Raw genomic sequence first — 20538 nt, 5'->3', positions numbered from 1 at the left:
GGTCTACCCATGTTAGTACATAACTGTAGTAGAATGCATACTGACCAATGAAAGATACTATGAGATGTTAACAATGTGTACAACAGGGTATGCCATAAGTTCCATGTGTCCACTTTGCACGTACATACAGACAGTGCACACTCACCATGTTCACAGATGTACTCTTGCTAATCTGTACTGCACACATCACACACATACTGTCCACTCACTAACACATGCTGGCAACACATTACACTTCAGCCAAGTGGCACATGGGTGGACAATACATACTCAGACCTAACAGTGGTGTAAACAATGATACACTGACAATCAGAGCTTTGATGCATAATGTCTGCTGAGATATACCTACAAGGATGTCATTACACTTTCCTGTTGACAACTTGCTAATATTGCTACACTGCCATAGTGTCACCCTGTGCATCAGCACCATGTTAGCCTGTTCCTCCATCAATGTTACAGATGACAGGAGGCGACACAGGTATCATCATATGCACAGGGCATTTTGTTGTTTGCCAGCGCCTGACATTGACCCATCCAATTGACATGTCTGTGTGTGTGTGTGTGTGTGTGTGTGTGTGTGTGTGTGTGTGTGTGTGTGTGTGTGTGTGTGTGGGACAACAGTACAGCATGGGCCAATGTTGATGTAATGTGTGTGTGTGTATGTGTGAGCCCTAGTTGTTTGGTTTTTGTATGTGTGTCTGCATGCACACAGCTCCACCATGTGGCTGCCATATACAGTAGTTTGGGGGACAGCCACAGACTGTACCTACTAGGCTGTACAGATCACTGTCTCCGGCCATGGACACAGTACCTGTGCCTGGCAGGGGTGCTACGGACAGTATCGGGTACCAACCCTGTCTGGGTACTGTCCTTAGAGGCAGAGGTAGGATGACTGGACCCATGTCCCTGCTGGGACTGGCCAGAGCCATGTGCACATGGTCTACTGGGATGGTCAATGGACAGGCCAGCCCCAGGATTGCTGGGGCTGGTACTGGCACTACGGGAGCGGCTGTGAACCGGGGGCCGTCCGTGACCACTGCCAGCTGTTGCTGTTGCTGGCATGCATCCGTGTTGACGTCGCAACCGTCCCGCATGGTCCTGGCTCATGGAAGACATATTGTGGAGGGCATCTAATGTCTCCCCCCAACGTCTACCAATGACCTCGGTGTAAGTCCAGATGGCACCGGCAAGGTCACGGATGTTGTTATTGATAGTGGTGCAATGTGCCCTCTGTGCCCTAAGTCCCTGCCTGGTGTACCGTTCCATACGTGCCTGAGCCTGCATTACAGCCCGGAACATACTGGACATTGTAAGACCAGTGAGGGCACACCTGCCAGGGGCAATACGACCAGTGGTGCTCCCCCGAGAACCCCTGGACCTCCGCCTATGTGGTACCATTCCAGGAATATGGCTATGGATGCTGTAAGGGGATGCAAGTGCCATGGGTACCACACTCTCCTGGTCAGTGCCAACTGTATGCTGTCCCTCGCCTATGGCCAGTGGTGGTGAGGAATGTATTGGCAGTATGAGTGTGTGCATAGATGGGGTTGAACGCTGTGTATTGTCAATTGGTGGACCAATGACAGACCCTGTCAAACCTTTCTGTGTCAAAATACATGTCTCATCATCAGCACTATTCGTGGCAGTAGCTTCAGGCTCCCTGCTGCATTCAGCCAGCCCTAACTCAGCACCTGTGAGAGGAAGACAGGAAACACACTTTACGGTCTGCACATGAACACATGCACACATGCACACATGAACACATGAACCCATGCACACATGAACACATGAACACATGCACACATGCACACATGCACACATGAACACATGAACACATGCACACATGAACACATGAACACATGCACACATGTACACATGTACACATGAACACATGAACACTAATACACTCCTCACGACAGCACTTACACACACACACACAGCAATCCAACACATACTCTATAGTGGATGAAGGTGGGTATCAGTATCACAAGGTAAACAGTCGCCACACACGTGTCAGCATGCAGAATATGTGTTGCACAAGACCATACAGTGCAAGTGTAGATGCCCCGATGTAATGGCAGTATACATGGCTTTGATGCAACTGTGTAGTTGTTCAGTGATTGGCTACACCCTGGAACACAATTTGTACATGGACACAACATTGCTGTGCAGGTATTATCAGTTCTGCAATGCCCTGTGTACCATCACTCACAAGTATACATGCCATGGCTGCATGTGTTATCTGTGTGACACATAGATATCCATGTCTGAGTACAGTGTCTGTGTTCATAGCAGATAATAGTGGGCACGGGTGTAGCACATGCATGCTATGTACACACACGGGATGAGTGGTGCATGTTGACGTGAAGGTATCCCAATGCTCGACATGGCCAGTGTACAGTGGTTATGGTGAGTGTGGGACATATTGCAGATATGTCGGTGCCAGACATGGCATGGCATGCTACATGACTGCAACATTAAACACCACACATACCCAATGTGTGTCAAGTGACCTATACACCCACTAGCATTCCAGGACATATATGTGACACTTTGTTTGGATGGCGACTGCTGTGCATATTGTGTATACTGGCATATGTAAGCACACACACAACATGCTATTAATATTGTGTATAGGTGCATATGTTTGCACACACACAACATTGAAGTGCAAAGCAATGACTGCTATGAGTAGTACTGTGGTCACTGGAACTGGATGGGGTGTAGTACCCTGTGCCATCATCAACATGCATCCTGTGGTTGCTCACAGCTAATAATGTGTGCAAGACCACTGCCTAGCATGCTGTACCTGAACTGCAGTGCCATGGCTACGTTCACAATTACAGACACCTTGTACATATATGTGTGAGGTGCCCAATAGGGAGCATTGCCTAACATGACTGTGTTATGTGTTGCAGAGTGTTGCACAGACCCATGATAGGCCTCTACCCCTGATGTACAGCATGTGTGTGTGCATGACATGCGGGATACTGATGTGTGACCTTACAGCGGGTGTGTGATAATGGCAAATGTAGCATGTTTTCATGTACTGCATATGATAAACGTCTTCTGTTGTGTACAGCTATAGCAACTATGCAACTCCAAGGTGCAGTACAGTGTTGCCACAATTGTGTCTGCTGCACTGTGCATTGTATGTGATTGAGGCAGCTACTGACTTTACTGAGATGATTAATGTCTCACAGCAAATATGGACAGCATGCATTATGCGTAGGTGTGTTACGTGTACATGGCTTACAACTCACCTATGACATGCATATTTCATTACCAATATTAAAGTGTTAACACACTCGCCAGCATGTATCGTCTGCCCTGCTGTCACACCAGAGGGACCTACAAGAATATGACACAGTTTGTCAGTGACCACAACTGTGGCATTGCTACCGTCAGTGAGTGTGCTAATTTACAGTGGAGCAACAGTCAACAGTCACAGGTGTGGAGATACTATTCCAAATATCAGTATTGCACACGAGAGGCAGCACAACTGCTAAACACACAGTACACATCTCACATAAGCATATTCTAACAATACAGGTAACGGTAGTCTACAGCTAGGGCATATTACCTGCATGCTCCATGTCATCCTGCTGTGTGGCTCCAGCCTCCATGATGACACATGTATGATGCTGCTGCTGCTGTAGGCCAGGAGCCACCACACTTAGGAGCAGCTCCTCCAATCTGGTGAGGGGGGGATGTATGGGCGCCCCACCACCTGTGGCAAGCTGTTGCCTATGGATATCAGACGCACACCGCCAGACATGTCTAATTAAATCACTGCAGTGATGGTGTACCTGCTCATATGTCTGGTTATGCATGCCTATGTCATTTACCCGGTGAACAAGATCTTGCCACAGTGCAGTACGCTCATGCTGGTGCTGGCTGGCCCTGGAAAAAAGCAGGTCATAGTGCTGTACCAGGCTGGCCTGTATTACCTGCTCCTCTGCAGCTGTATACGCTGGATTGTGTTGATGAGCCATAACCCTGGAAGACAATTAAACGATATGTGTGAGCAAGTCATGTGGCACACTTAACATTATGAAGTACAGATATCACTTAACTGCCATATATAGCATCTGTCTATCAGAGGATATACATGTTCAATACCACATAGTGCTCAGCCCACAACTGTCTGACAGTGCCTGCCACACTCCATACAACAAACCAGTATACACCAGTACTCGGCACACTGTTTGGGATACAATGCACAACCTCACACTGGGGGTATATATATCAAGCTAATGCATGAAGAATATTGGCATCCAATGCAATGAATGTAATGTACATTTACAGTATTAACAGTCATCCACCCTAGTCTTTGATGCCATACCCCTAACTAAAATATGTGCACGGTTGTTAATATAGCTGGCGTACTGCTGTAACAGAGTATACATGTTGCTAGGTACATACACATACCCTGTAACACACATGTGATTGCGGCCATGGTACAGGCATCATTACACACACATTAGACATACATACAACACACAAATGTATGCCAACACAGATGAGCATTACCTGTGTACCTTATAGTACTGTGTGCCCCTACTTACAGATACCTATGCCTGAGGTATGTAATCTGTGCAGACTACAGGAAACACACAAGACAGTGTTACCAGGGAATGTGAACATACACCATACTGTGGTGTTTAGGCCTACAGCTTCAGGTAGTACAACAGTTCATATGTGAGCTGGATTCACCAGCAGTAACGCTTACTGAGCATACATGTATTGCTTCAGCCTACAATGGGACACCACAGTTGTACACAAGGAACTACGTCACAACATATGCCATCCTACTATGTCTGCATCCCAATAACTGACACATCTTTCTCTGGCCTCACAACAAGGACACAAACTACCATGACAGACACAACTTCACGCGAAGCCATCACACCTTTACAGACCTTGCACACAGTCAGTGTCACACTCATTCCACCTCACATAGCTGGTATTGCACTGAGTACATATGTGTGTGCATTGTGTCATAGGTAGGTACTACGCTATTGGCCCTGGGCCTAGAGCAGTCTAGCCATATGCTACCCTGCCCTTTGACACACATGTAATATGATTTCACTTGCTCCTGTCAAACGGACACACAGAGGGACTCCCAGGCATATTACCTATCTCCATAACATTCATCAGGGGTATGTATGACATCTACTAATGAGGAGCCTTGTTTGTTAATGCTGGGTGGTTTAGTCCAGAGTATGGCATATTTGTGTATAGGAACCTGTACCTCCAGCATGTGCTGTTTAGTGCGTTGACAAGGATTAGGACTCTAGGTCATGTAGCCCGAGGGATTGTGCGGTTTTGTCATGGTGGTTGGCCGACTGCTATGGGTGTGACATACCTCTGTATGTCCGGCAGTGGTAACCTCTGTGTAGGAAGTATGCAACGCACTCTAGCTGTGGTTTTGTGAGTCAGTCTGCATAGGGCATGTGTTTGAGGGCAGTGTCACTCTTTGTTAGGTATATCTGTGGCCTTTCCACTTGCTGTAGTTGTCATGTGAGGTACATACCACATGGGGCATTGTGAGGAGTTGAGGGGTACACTGACCTATATTTCCCTAGATGACACACCTTTTGTGATGACACATACCACGTAGAGGGATTACAAGACTAGTGTGGAACTGTGAATATCAAAGGGGAGGCTACTGTCCACCTGTGTCCCATGTTCCCTTCTGACACCTTCAGTGTTAGGCAGGCAACCACCTATCTGGTAGTTAGTGGGTAAAGTGTTTTGGAATGGGGTATGGTACTGCAGTATCAACACTGGTGTTCAGTCCATGCCTTGGTCACCAGGCACCTGTTGCAATACGTCTGACCACATGTCTCCCTCTCTCACTATATATATATATATATATATATATATATATATATATATATATATATATATATATATATATATATATATATATATATATATATATATATATATATATATATATATATATATATATATGTATATATACACACACACACACACACATATATATATATATATATATATATATATATACATACATATATATAGGTATATATACACATACTTGTAAACTTCCATTGCTGTACATATACATGCACATATAGGCACATATACTGCCCACCTTCCATGGTGGGAATATCAATTATGAAACAGTTGTGAGACATACAATTATGTAATAATTTTGCACAGTGTTGTGCAGAATGCATTTTGCTGTCCTCAGGCTGTATAGCTGTAGCAGGCCTCGCTGGCTCAGTCCCACAGCATTTAACCACAAAATGACATATACCTGCACTGCTTGCTGTTTTCAATGCCACACACTACAACCTACATAGATATGTGCACATAGCAGCCTTCAACTACATATATATGTCCAGCCTTCACTAACAGTTGCAGTATGTCCCCTGCCCTATGCACATCTGCATATACATATAGATACGGACTGCTACCACAGTATGTAGAGTACCCTTCAGACACATCATTCAGATGCCAGCAAATACATATCTGTTACATACCTTACCTTTGTATTTCTTACCTCTGTCTGTTGTACCTGGTGACGTGTTGTTTTTTTTAATTTTTTTTTTTTGGTTTGGTGTCTCCAACTGCCTCTGTTTGTCTGTCTGTCTGTCTGTCTGTCTCTGTCTGTCTGTCTGTCTGTCTGTCTCTCTTGCTCTCTCTCTCTCTCCAGTTGCTGCAATGATATTATTGCATGTGTGGACAGCATGTACAGGTTGCTTTTGTAGGTATCTGCACATGTGCATGTGATGGCCTCTGCACCAGTTGGTGCCCACCATTTAGTAATTGCATGCAGCCTGCTGTGTGGTAATTGCAGTTCTCACTGTAATTTCAGGACACTGCTATAGAATGATAGGTTAGGTAGGCGTAGGCCTTTCAGTTTTGCAAGGTGGGGACCATGCTTGTTTGCTGTGGACACTGTTGTGTCAGTCAGAAGGTTGGTATATGTCTCATATCTGAAGCTGCGTTGTAGCCAGTGAAATGCATGTTGTACTGAAACCTGACTGTTGCTTCTTCCAGTACACTCTTCTCAGTGTGTAAGTTTACTCACACCTCCTAATGCTAACACTGGATACATGGGAGTATGTACTTTCTATTGGAATTAGGGAATTAACTGGCATGCAACAGTAGTTATTGCAATGTACTGCTAAGGCTTTCCTATTTTCCCTTTAAATTCACTCCTTGTAATGCATGTTATATTTCTTTATTGCAATGTATTGCTATGGCTTTCCTATTTTCCCTTTACATTCACTCCTTGTAATGCATGTTATATTTCTTTATTGCAATGTATTGTTATGGCTTTCCTATTTTCCCTTTACATTCACTCCTTGTAATGCATGTTATATTTCTTTATTGCAATGTATCGCTATGGCTTTCCTATTTTTCCTTTACATTCACTCCTTGTAATGCATGTTATATTTCTTTATTGCAATGTATTGCTATGGCTTTCCTATTTTCCCTTTACATTCATTCCTTGTAATGCATGTTATATTTCTTTTTTGCAATGTATTGCTATGGCTTTCCTATTTTCCCTTTACATTCACTCCTTGTAATGCATGTTATATTTCTTTCAGCACCAGGTTATTGCATAGTTGTTGTGGCTTAGTGGTATGTCATGCAGGCTGGAGAGTCCAAAGTGTGGGGTTTGAGACTGACAAGGATATTTTATTTTGCTGCTGAGCAGTACAAGGGCCTTGTCATACAGAGTGACTAAGGCACTTTTAAGCAGTTGTAAGCATGGTTGCATGGGTTTGTGCGACGCTTAGCTTATTGTATTTTAGCAATACTAAGCTAAGCTTGGCTTAGCTTATCATATCTTAGCAATGCTAAGCTAAGTGCACACATGCGCACACTGGTGCAGACACGCTTACTACTGTTTACAAGTGCTCACTCCCGCTAACCCCCACGCTCATTTCTTTGACAGAAAAGTAAATGGGGAGATAGGAATGTGGTGATAAAGGGTACACAAAGAGGGAAAGACAGTAGGGAAACCAGCTCGGGATGTACAGGATGGGTGTGGTGAAGGTCCATAGCTGCCCATTTCTTTAACAGCAACAGCTGTGCATATGCAATGAATTAGGAGGGATATTTGAAACCTTCCACCCCTGTTAGAGGGGTGAGGACAACTAAGTATGTTGTACTACCAGTTATGAATATCAGGCACATGCACTGTTTATGAACTGCTATACTGTCATTAGTGCGTTACTCACTTCTGAACAGTTTGTGTTTTGTTTGTGTTGACATTAGCACAGTCTGCTCAGGACAACTGGACATATTTCACTACTGTGTATGCCTACATACACCCTTGGTTGTGCCTGACTACATGGGTATATAGTACCTTTGGGTAGGGGTGCAGAACTGCAGAGTGCATTATTTATTATCGTGTGATGTTTATCTTGCTGAACATGCAGAGTTGCTGTGTACCTGTAAGTCTATAAAGGCTAGTAATCTGTCTGAGTAGCTCCCACCTGTGGACATATCCAGATGGTAGACAGAGGTTAGCCTAGTATTCATTGACTGTGCACCACACCAGTCTTTTCAGCACCTGAACAATGGCATTGTCACAGGTGGTTGCTAGCAGTACATGGCTACATCCTTTGATATTTCTGTGTTGTACTCCTACATAAGGCCATGCTTGTGGAATTCATTCTGCAGCTATTCGCAGAGTGTGTAACAGCAGACAGGCTGATATGCCTGTGTGTTTCTGACACTTCCAGGCCTCAGATACTCTCAGGTATATATTTGAACAGCCTCAGGGAAAGGTACATATCGGTGGGATACACCTGTGATATATTTCAAATATTTTGCAGTTGAGACTGTGGGGTATTCGGAGCATATGTATTACTACACCATTTCTGACTTGCAAGCAGTGTCTACTCTCACTTATTGACATTTATCATTAACTGGGATTCCCCACCTTTCTGCTTACTGTTAGTACATTTCACAGGGAGTCAGAGGGGCACAGCTAACATGTGTTTGCAAATCAGGGACATCCCTATAAATCAGTCACAGTTGGGAGGTCTGGCCTCTGACCTATTCAAATATGCCAGTGTTTATCCTGCTCTGATACTGTGTGGGGTTTGTAAGGTGCTACTGTAACATTATTCCCTACTAGCATGGCTACTTCTCTTATCACACTCATGTAATGCAATTCCACAACAATTGCTGGTAAAGATCCACAGAACAAGATTTGTGTTATGGCCTTCCTATTTTCCCTTTACATTCACTCATTGTAATGCATAATATATTTCTTTCAGCACCAAGTTTTTGTATACCTGCTGTGGCTTAATGGTACTTCATGCAGCCTGGTGAGTCCAAGGTATGGGGTTTGAGACTGATAGGGGTATTTTATTTTTCTGCTGAGCGGTACAAGGGCTCTGTCATACAGAGTGACTAAGGCACTTTTAAGCAGTTGTAAGCAGGTTTGCGCTGGTTTGAGCGATGCTTAGTGATGCTTAGCTAAGTGCACACAAGCTCACAGTCGGGCACTCCCACTAACTACTGCTTAAAAGTGCTTACTCCTGCTAACCCTAGCGCTGATTTCTTTGAAAGAAAAGGAAATGGGGAGTTAGGAAAGTGGTGAAAAAGGGGACACAAAGAGGGAAAGACAGTAGGGAAACCAGCTCGGGATGTGCAGGATGGGTGTAGGGAAGGTCCATAGCTGCCCATTTCTTTACCAGCAACAGCTGTGCATATGTTTGGAATTTGGTGTGAAATTTGAAACCTTCCACCCCTGAGAGAGGGGTGAGGACAACAGAGTATGTTGTAGTGCCAATTATAATTCTCAGTTTACATGTCCGGTGGACATGTGTGCAAAATGGACAGCTATGTATGGGGCGTAATTGTTTTGTGGGAACAGATTGCCCTTTTTTTCAGGTGAGAGAGGAATGTGAGGTAGGGGATGTAGGTATATTTGGGGAGGTAGGTTGGGGAGGTAAACAGACAAGACAGACAAGATGCATACAAGGGCGGTATTTGACACATGGGGTGGGTGAACACAATTGATGGGGAAGGTTGTTTGGAAATCGCAAGCCCATGAGCCCACAGATGGTAACAGTGGAACTGAAATCCCCACCCATGGGCAGTCACCACTGCACCTTCACAGCCCCCGGGGTGGCTGTGCTGGGGGCTGAGTAGGATGGGCAGGCTCACCTGAGAGATGTGCCACTCTCGCCTCGAGCTGGCGTAGGGCATCAGCGACTGAACGCTGGATCTCCCTATGCACCACAGCCCAGACCCTTCGAAGGGTGACAGGTGGCCCTCCTCCACCCACGCTTGCACGGGGGGGGGTGAGCCCCATCCCCTGCAGCGCTTCCACCCAAAGGTGGCACAGGACCAATGGAGGAGGGGAGCCCGGGCTGGGCACCGGAGCTGCTGGTGTCAGGTTCACTCACCAACTGAGGAGGGACAGGTGGGTCCACTGGTCCCGGACTTCCCATACGTTCTGTGATTAGGTGTGTTTAATTACAACATAAACAACAGCATTTCAGATTAGTTGTAACAGCATGCAGTAATATTCCCATTAACCCAACACACCAAGTTTCCAACAGTTGAACAGCAAGCATAACACATGCATATATTGAACGACAGTGGATATTCCAACAGCATGCAGGGATGTTTGGTAGCAACAGGCCACCATGAACATGGTGTTTGAACAGGGCACATGCATCAACATGAATCCAAATATTTATAAAACAATATGACATATGTCCCAACAAATATTTAAGATTACACATACCCATTTAGGTGTGGAATTACATGGTTTATGCACAAACAGTAGGGTGTAGAAAAGAACCTCAGTTAACATCTTATAATTACTTTTACTCTACACTACATTCTTAGTGACTGCAACTGTATATTCCCTACATGTATTATTACACTTGCCACCATGCATTAGGTTGTGTAATGGGTTTGGCTAGTTCAATATATACTTGACCTATATCTGACATACTAACTGTCCAAGATGCTGATGTTACTGCTACATATTTCATGATTGCTTTTATATTTTTTTATCTACATATCTGGATGTTTTCACATGATATTTTCACTTCAATTTGTACAGAACCCTGCATTTATTGAAGCACACTCACATTTTTGGGGAACATATTAGCATGCTACTCGTGTGCCAGATTTACTTATGCATGCCAGCCAGTAACTGACTGTTGAGGACTGTATATAGGCTTCACAGCTACTAGCACTTCCAACACCCACTTTAGATAGGACTGCAGAACTCTGGGTTGCCAGCACTTTTTAAAACAGTACTATTTGTATAATGCAAGGGTACAGCAACATTTGAAACTAAGTGACACACACACACACTCCGGGTTTTAAACCTTTATTACTGACATTACACACTTTTACACAGACTCACTCCTTTATTTGTTGTAACAGTGCATATGGAAGACATATTCAAGACAGATTGGACCTTTATCAATGGGTTAGAACACACTTTTTCAGGCTCAGTCACTTATGTTATATGACAGTACCTGCAGAGATTTTATTCCAGACATATGTTACCTTTCTTAATTGGTTACTACACTCTTTTTCTAGCTCTATGAATTGTCATATAACAGTACATGCAGAGGACTTATTCAGGCCATTTTATGGCTGTATTATTGTACTATAACACTTTATTTTGTGCTCTCTCCCCTATTTTATATAACAATACATGCAGAATAATCACTAACCTGCCTGGTGGCGCAGCCTTAGCAGCCTATCAGCATAGGCTTGCTGATTCGCAGCACGGTCACCTGCAGCTGTAAAGTAAATGAGGGGATATTGAGACATACCTATCCTTTATACAGAATCGATTATCAGTTCTTACATACTGCATTCTATGGCTACTTACTCAGTCGTGGGGCATCCTGCATCCCACGGGCCTCCTGTATCCACTGCTTCAGGCAGTCCTCCTTCTGTCTCTTCAGGTCTGCATGGTGGTGACGGACCTGCTCACCGGTGCGAGGAATGCCTGTGGCACTGGTGAGGTCATGAGCTAACCAGTTCCAAGCCTCAGCCTTGCACTCCGTCCCTTGGAACTGGCCCTGCAAGAGTCTGGACTCATGACGATGGACAAGGAGCCAAACCATGTATTTCAACTCCTTGATGCCCCAACGCTGTGCTCGGAAGCGTGAACCCTCTCCTGCACCTGCCATTCTGACTGCAAATGTGAGCTACAATCAGTTATGGCGAATATTCCCACCTATGGGGCTTAAATATGCCTCATTTCCCACAATTTTTTGTAATTGGCCATTTTTGAGAATTCTAAGCTGACTGCAGACCTGCTTAGTAATGGTTAATCTACCTTTTCTAAGTATATGTATGTTAATAGTGGCTGTTTCTCCTAAGCTGTCATGGCTTAGTGGTTCTGTACTTTGATTATGATGCACAGGGTCCTCGGTTCAAACCTTGTCATTCTTTTATTTTATTATTGTCTAGACAGGCTAGTGGGTGTGGCTGTGTTTAAGCAACTTAGCTCTACATTGCTCCCCAGTGCCCTACAGTGCCCTGGTTGGCGCAGCGCACACGTCCGCGCAAACACATTGCGCTGGGTAAAGCACTTTTAAACTTTGGGCAACTCTATTGCGCTGGGTAAAGCGCTATTAAACTTTGGACAACTCTATTGTGCTGGGTAAAGCGCTATTAAACTATGGGCAACTCTGTTTAGCTGAGTAAAGTGCTATTAAACTATGGGCACCTCTGTTTAGCTGGGTAAAGCACTATTAAACTATGGGCATCTCTGTTTAGCTGGGTAAAGCACTGCTTAACAGCAGGCTATTATATATCTGGATCCTTTAAAAATATTTATTTTGTTCACTGATACATTGGCCATTTCACTGCTTTTAATAATATTTTAATCATATATGTATGGTATTATTTCAAATACTGATTTAAAACATAAATAAGGGGGAGTGGTGGGACTCGAACCATGAATGCCTCCTCTTTGTGCGTATGCTCTACCATTATGCTATTGCTATTTGGACTAATCTGCATAAGTAGTTCTTATATGCTCTTCAATGTCACAATTGCTAACTGTGGTTAAGCAATGGGCACACCCGCGCAAACAAGCGCAAATACGGGCAGGTATATTGTGGATTTAAATAAAATAAAATTAATATTTTACGTTTTATAACTGTGATGGGGGTTTACAGTGTCAGGGAGTGTGGTGTTGGGTGCAAGTACATTTGAGCGAACTCGCTCTTGTCTGTTGACATTATGCTTTTTAAAAGCTTGCAGGGCCGTGGACTTTTAGACTGCTTGGCAGTTGGACACCCCCCTGCTTGCCTGCTCAGTCTGTGTAAGAGTTACGGATGAGTCAGCATGCCCTCATGAATATTTATGGCACGCTGACGTCATACCGTTCAACTGCAGCCTCCGAGTAAGACATATTAAGTCTTACATGGAGGTTTCGTGAATCCGGGGGAATGTTTTGTTCCTTATTCATATGTTTCAATCCCACACTGTAAAAATCAGTTTTAGCAGTGGATAAAGCCAAACATGTCAGGTCATGAAATTATGCCCCCAGTACAAGTTTGCAAAGTTAAATCACCTAACAGTTACAGCATTAGACACCCTCAACCTAATATCAAGTGTCAGATTAACCTTCCAGTTTCCAAAACTGCTTTCTACTCTGTTTAGCACTGTTGCTCTCCACTTAACATTGTGCAAATGTCATTGGCATCGTTTCTCGGGTTTGCAGACTAACAGTAAATGTGAAAACAGGAATTGGTGAGAAATCATTCTTTGCTGTTGCACAGCTTTGGGATTAGACATGTCTGTGGGTAAAGCTGAAGGTGCCCAATTTAGGGCACAGAGGTGGGGTATTCAGGAGTCCAGATAATTTACTTGACTCCTGGTAAAGTGCCACAGCCAAAGACTTCTGCAGGGGGACAATTCTGGCTCCCTGTACAAGTCTGAGGCTTGGAATAGTCTTCCCAAGGCTGTATCCAGTCCAAATGGCATCTCACACACTGGAGAACAGTGTAGGCACCACTTCAATGATCTAAGAAGGTGCAAAAGGGAAACACTCAACCAGTGGCTGGATGAGTTCTGAACTAGCAGCACCCCCAGTTATGTAAGTATGCTAATAAAGAGAATGTATGATGCCTAGAAAGTGAAATATGGATGAGACTGGTATGCATAATGCTCTTCTGTTCTTTTCTCTTCTTTTCTTTTTACAGCTAATACTGAAATAGAGGTGAATAGGCAGGTCCATGCTGAGCATCTAGAGAGACTGAGGAAAGCAAGTGGTATGTAAGCAACACAAGAGAATTATTACTGTAGTTTTAAAAATTAAAGAAAACATTTATTCTTTTCTATATTGTAGTAGCAAAGTAAGCATGCATATCCTAACTGTAAAAGTAAGTATGTATGCATCAGTCTGTAACACAAAACAACTATAGGAGTAAAGTGTAAGACTGTATTCAGGTTGTGGGTTCAAATACTATGAGTACCAAGTATAAAATACTGCAATTCTTTAATAATATTACAGAAATAAAATTCTACATAAGTGGCATAAATTCATATCAGGATGCAGCACAATTGACCCGATGTTTGCATTGAGACAGATACTTGAGAAGAAACTAGAGAAGAGGAGAGAGTCAAACTGGGCTTTCCTAGACTTGGAGAAAGCATATGACAAGGTCCCAAGAAAGCTGATCTGGGCAGTACTGTGGTGGTTTGAAGTCCCAGAAACATTGGCAGAATTAGTACAGGCTATGTACAAGGACCCAGTGACTCAAGTACGAACAGTGTTTGGCCTCACTGAGGGGTTCCCAGTGGGAGTGGGTGTACACCAGGGTTCAGCTCTGAGCCCACTGCTGTTCATACTGGTAATGGACTACATCAGCAAACAGGTTGGAGAGGTCAGAGCAACAAAGCTGCTGTATGCAGACGATGTGGCAGTACAGGCAGACTCTAATCTACAACTTCAGCAAAGGATAGGAGAATGGAATGCAAATCTGAAGGCACATGGGATGAAACTAAGCACAGATAAGACAGTGGTAATGGCAGCAGATTGGGGAAATCAGAAGAAGCTGAGAATAGAGATAGATGGGAAGATAGTGGAACATGTAAACAGCTTCAAGTATCTGGGAGGGGTGGTTGAGGAGAAGGGTAGTCTGAATGAAGAGGTCAAAGCTAGAATCAGAGGGGCTGCAGCCAACTGGCATAGAGTATCAGGTGTAGTCTATGACAGAAGAATGCCAAAGAAGCTGAAAAGTAAGGTGTACAAGACAGTGGTGCGACCAGTACTACTGTATGGTACAGAAACCTGGGCAGTAAAGGAAGAACAGTTGAAGAAGCTAGAGGTGATGGAAATTAAGTGCCCGAGAAAGGTGGTAGGATGCACACTGCGGGACAGGCGAGGAAATGAGGACATAAGAGCAGAAGCCAAAGTAGCTCCAGTTGCAGAAAAGATCAAAGAGAACAGATTACGATGGGATGGGCACATGTGTAGAAAAGCAGAAGACAATCTGGTGAGGGAGATTTGGGACAGACAGGAAGAAGGTAAGAGGAAGTGAGGGCATCCAGCAAAGAGGTGGATGGATTGTGTGAAAGAAGATCTGCGACAGTCAGGCATGAGTGTTGAAGAAGACAGGAGAGTGGCACTGAACCGAGAGAGTTGGCGACAGTTAATACGATACCCCAACCGTATGTAAATGGGAAAAAGGGGGATGATGATGATGGTGATGATGATGATGATGATGATAAGTGGCATAAATGGCCTGCAGTTAACTTTAATCTATATACTTAGACCAGGCATATATGCAATATCTGCACATTGCATGGACTACTTTGAGCAATCTGTAATTATAGTTTGTAGTTGTTGGGAAGTATACTTACATATAAATCTTCAGATAAAAAGTTGTATTATTATCATAAATGCATTCTGTGTCACATGTGATGGTACTAATTTTATCTCATTGTTTTCTCCCCCCCAACCCTTATCTCTTTTTTTATTTTATAATCACATCTCATCAAAATGTCTCAATGTCATCCATCTGTAAAAAATTCCTAAATGGTTCACAGCACAGGTAGGAAGGCCAACCCCAGTGGCTCAGCCTGTCTCCTCTCCACTGGCTCTGGCATCAACACACAGCCCATCTGTGACCCAACCTGGCAGTACTGCCTTTTCTTCCTCTGCACTATCTGTACTCTCAGACAGCACTACCCTGGCAGCTGGTGCTGGGAATACTGGCGGAGGAAGGGATTTCATCACCCACCAGGAGATGCCAGGGTTGGTGTACAGCACCACTGCTGTATGCCTTTGCCAGATGGAGAAGCTGCTTTCCCTCATGGACTATAGAAGGGGGGAGGAGGAGATGTCAATTACTCCTGCAACCAGCAGAATAAGGGACTGCCGTGATACTCCTGAGGTTGAGGACTACATTCTCACTCTTCCCATGTTTGATGGACATGGGCCTGCATTGCCCTCTCCCTCACCTCAATCATGGTGTCCCCCAGCCTTTTGTGTCCCTCACTGTCCCTGTGTCTTGTCTTGTTTGTCCTGTTTGCATTTGCTTCCTCACCTACCCTACTTACCTGATCCAGAAATACCAATGTCCCTTACGTAGCATTCCTCTCTTACTAAAGTATAAAAAAGGGCACCTGTCCCACAAAAAATATTATCCTATAAATAGCTCACCATGTTGCACACATGTCTTCTTAACACAGTTGATTTGGTCCAATTGGCTACACAACATGATTGCATTGCTGTCACCTCTATTTGTGGAGATGACAGTACAAATTCAGCTATATTTTGTACATATTTTCATTTTACACTATTGAAGAAATGAATAGCTATGATTCTTTCCTACCTCCCTCCTGCACATTCCTATATTGTTTTCCTTTGTTCTTCCTCCTGCTTGCCCTCCATTTCACCTATTTCCTATCAACCCCATTTTAACACCTATAATCTGGTCAAAAATAGAATCACACACAACACCAATATGTAACAGAAAAAACAATGGAGCCCTTAATGTTTTGTCCTTTATATTTGTGTGGAGTTTGGCATCTCGCATCAATGCCAAGTGATGGTAAACAGCTTTTCAATGGTGCGGTTACCTCTGTGTAATGCTGCTTAAATACACTGCACTACATGAACACACAGTACCACATAGTGAATGTTATATAAAGAATAATTTAATTACATTATCACTACTTATTTAAAAGTATTACATACACCTGGATTTGAATTCTATATCATCTGGGCTCCAAAAGAAAGGCGTGAATGCATTTACACCTGCTGCCTCAGAGTCAGCTAAGCAGCAGATGTGTTTCATACACTCAGTAATGAGAACTCTCATAATTTTAGAAATGAGCCTCACATTTGAATATCACTTAATTACCCACAAACAGGGAAAGTGGTAGAAATATGTATCTCCCATGCGCAAACACTTTGCAGCCATTGCAAACCTGCATCTTGGTGATGCGCTATGCAAAGTGATCAATAGCATGTATTACTTTTGTTTACTGTCCATTTAGTGTTCAAGCCATGAAACAGCATGTAGAAACACAAACAAAATGAAGGCACTATCTACGATAATGACACATATTTACAATGCAGCCATCTGTTACCTCCTCCATGCACTGCAAATTTGGTCTTTCTGTACTTGTTCACAGATATATCAACTGCACTACATAAATAATAAAAATGTTGTCTTATATGCCATGCACATCTTTAGAATGACAATACACATTTGGATTTTCCATTACTTGTACAATGTGGACACCTGTTTGCATATAGCTTATAAAGCTGTCTCTTAAAGTATAGCTGCACATTGGAAGCACAACAACCACCAAATGCTACACATTGTCCACTCATCAATCTGGTAACATGCAGAATTTTAATATTTTGACAGTTGGACATGACTAATCATCCATTTCATGCTGGCCTCCCAACATCCACTGCTGATGTCATACACTAAAAGTTGTCCTGCAGCCTTATAAAAGTCAAACTTGTGCCATGAAGTTTGCATAAAATATAGTGTTCTCTAGTCTGTGTACATAGATAGGTAGGGGTTCTGCTGTCACTGCAGTCAACTGGGAGGTGTGTGTTTGTCTATCTAGTCAGAAGAGCATAAGTACATATCCTGCAGTTACCACTCCAATCCCATGGATTGCCAGTATTTTGACACTTGCACATGCCTACACATCCCTTTCATGCTGGCCTCCCAACATCTTCTGTGTAGTATCCACTGCTGATATCATCCACTATAAGTTGTCTTCTGCAGCCTTGTAAAAGTCAGATTTGTGCCATGGTGCTTGTATAAAATACAGTGTTCTGTAGTCTGTGTACTAAGGTAGGGGTTCTGTTCTCTATTAGTGTTCTGATGAGGGTTGAGTACAGTGCTGTTATAACATCCTCAGATCTGGATACTATGGCCTGGCTTATGAGATGCACAATGTAGCCTTTCCAGATTGTTATGTATGTGTGTTGCCAGGTCTTGCACCACTGGACTTGAGCATGGGGGTGGGGAGTGTTGTCAATGCGGGAATTAGCAGGTAATTCCACTTTGCAAAGGGCAAATAGTATGACACATTTTTGCATTTATTTGTAAACCGTGTGACTTTGGCAGCAATCATTTGTCCATGTTAATCCCTCCTGTAATATGATAACATCATTTGTGGACTTAATGATTGCACCCAATATGCAATAATTAGCAAGCTTGGTAAGACAAAGGACATATACTTTAACCTGGACTTTGGAGATATAAATTCTGAACAGTAAAGGGCCCAGCACAGATCTTTGAGGTATGCCAATGTTGACAGCTTTACTTGTAGAGGTTGATTCACCAACTTTCACAGCACATGTTGCGTCAGTGAGCCAGTTGGTTAACCATGTGGTGATGAAAGGGTTAATCTCCAGCTGCAAGAGTTTCACAATGATACCTGAGTGGAGGATTGTGTCCAAACCCTAGGTCAGATCAAGATAGGTAGTATGCACTGTCTTACCTTTATCCAAACATATCACACAGAATCAATGGAATGTGACAACATCATAGATCACCTATAGCATGACTCAGAACATACACCTGCCTGACATGGTTGGATACACTCTTCAACACACCCTCCAAATGGAATATATTCCTGTAGAAGGGTGTGCATCAACATACAGCCAATTGAGTGGGGAGAGGACACATCCTGACTCTCCTCATCTGTAAGGTAGACCAACATGTAATCATACACATTTTCTAAATGGACACTGGTAGTATCCCACTGCATGCAAAAGACATGTGTGAGATGTTAATGCTACATACATGTTTCTTACATCTGTTATATGTGAGGGTATGCATGATGACAACACTATCATCCTGTGGAACTTGACAAGTCCAAGGTATGGACACAAATCCACACTAAGGTATCCACTCAGCACTGTCAGATGTGGCCATGAACACCTATATCACCATCTAGGTAGACCACTGAATCACACGTGGCATCTAAATATGTTGAAATAAGTGACCTATATCCTGAATCCAGTGATCAGGTCCATACATCAGTGCTCTCTGCTAGGCTCTTTCCTGTCCATTATTTAAATCACAGATGTCAAAATGGATTTTGCAATCTGGCATTCTTTATATGTTTTGAGAGGGTACAGATGTGGATCATGTGGGGAGATGACTGTGTTATATCCTATGCACAGGGCCAGTTAAGGAATTGACCTGTAAAGTGGGACTGGAAAGCTTAGACACAAAGTGGTTTAGATGAAACTAGTATAAAAGGGGAGGGTATTACATCTAGATAAATGGAGAACAAGGTTTTGGTGGAGAGAGAGTTAAGACAGGCACTGGACAAGAGTGATATGTGAACTGGGCTAGTGGGTAGAGGTAAAGTCGGGTGACATCCACGAAATGCCAGAGACATGTGGTGGACTGAATATAGAGTAACAAGAAAGTGCAGGAGATTCAAAGAAAAGAAATACATAGTTAAGGAGATAAGCGAGCAAGAGTGTGCAGGCTAAGGATAAGCATAGAGAGTGTAAGAGATTAACACTAAACAGGGAGAAAAGGCCTGTACCAATTGGCTAGACAGAGGGACAGAGCTGTGTAAGATGTGCAGCAGCTAAGGGTGATAAAGGACAGTGAGAAACATACTCCAAGAGGATGTGTGTTGAGTAGATGGAAAGAGTACTTTGAAGGGCTGATGAATGAAAAGAATGACAGAGAAGATTGGATGATGTGGGAATAGTGAATCAGGAAGTGAAGCAGATTAGCAAGGAGGAAGTAAGGACAGCTATGAAGAGGATGAAGAATGGAAAGGCTGTTGGCCCAGGTGACATACCAGTGGAAGCATGGAGGTGCTTTGGAGAAATGGCAGTGGAATTTTAACCAGATTGTTTAATGAAATTTTAGAAAGTCAGAGGATACCTGAGGAGTGGAAAAAGTGTTTTGGTACCTATCTTTAAGAATAAGGGTGATGCAGCTGCAGTAACTACAGAGGGATAAAATTGATCAGTCACAGTTTGAAGTTATGGGAAAGAGTAGTGGAAGCTAGGTTAAGAAGGGAGGTGATGATTAGTGATCAGCA

At 43.4% G+C, this 20538-nt stretch overlaps 1 protein-coding gene across 1 annotated transcript in view; it reads left to right on the top strand.

Moving 5' to 3' along the window:
* LOC122810812 (adhesion G protein-coupled receptor E1-like) overlaps positions 1-20538 on the top strand; it is a 447985-nt gene that overhangs the window by 24814 nt on the left and 402633 nt on the right. The window lies entirely within an intron of this gene.

This window comes from Protopterus annectens, chromosome 9.part0 (genome assembly GCF_019279795.1).
Source record: "Protopterus annectens isolate FY-2018-M chromosome 9.part0, PAN1.0, whole genome shotgun sequence".
Lineage (NCBI taxonomy): Eukaryota > Metazoa > Chordata > Ceratodontiformes > Protopteridae > Protopterus > Protopterus annectens.
This window is presented reverse-complemented; position numbering and strand designations above follow the sequence as displayed.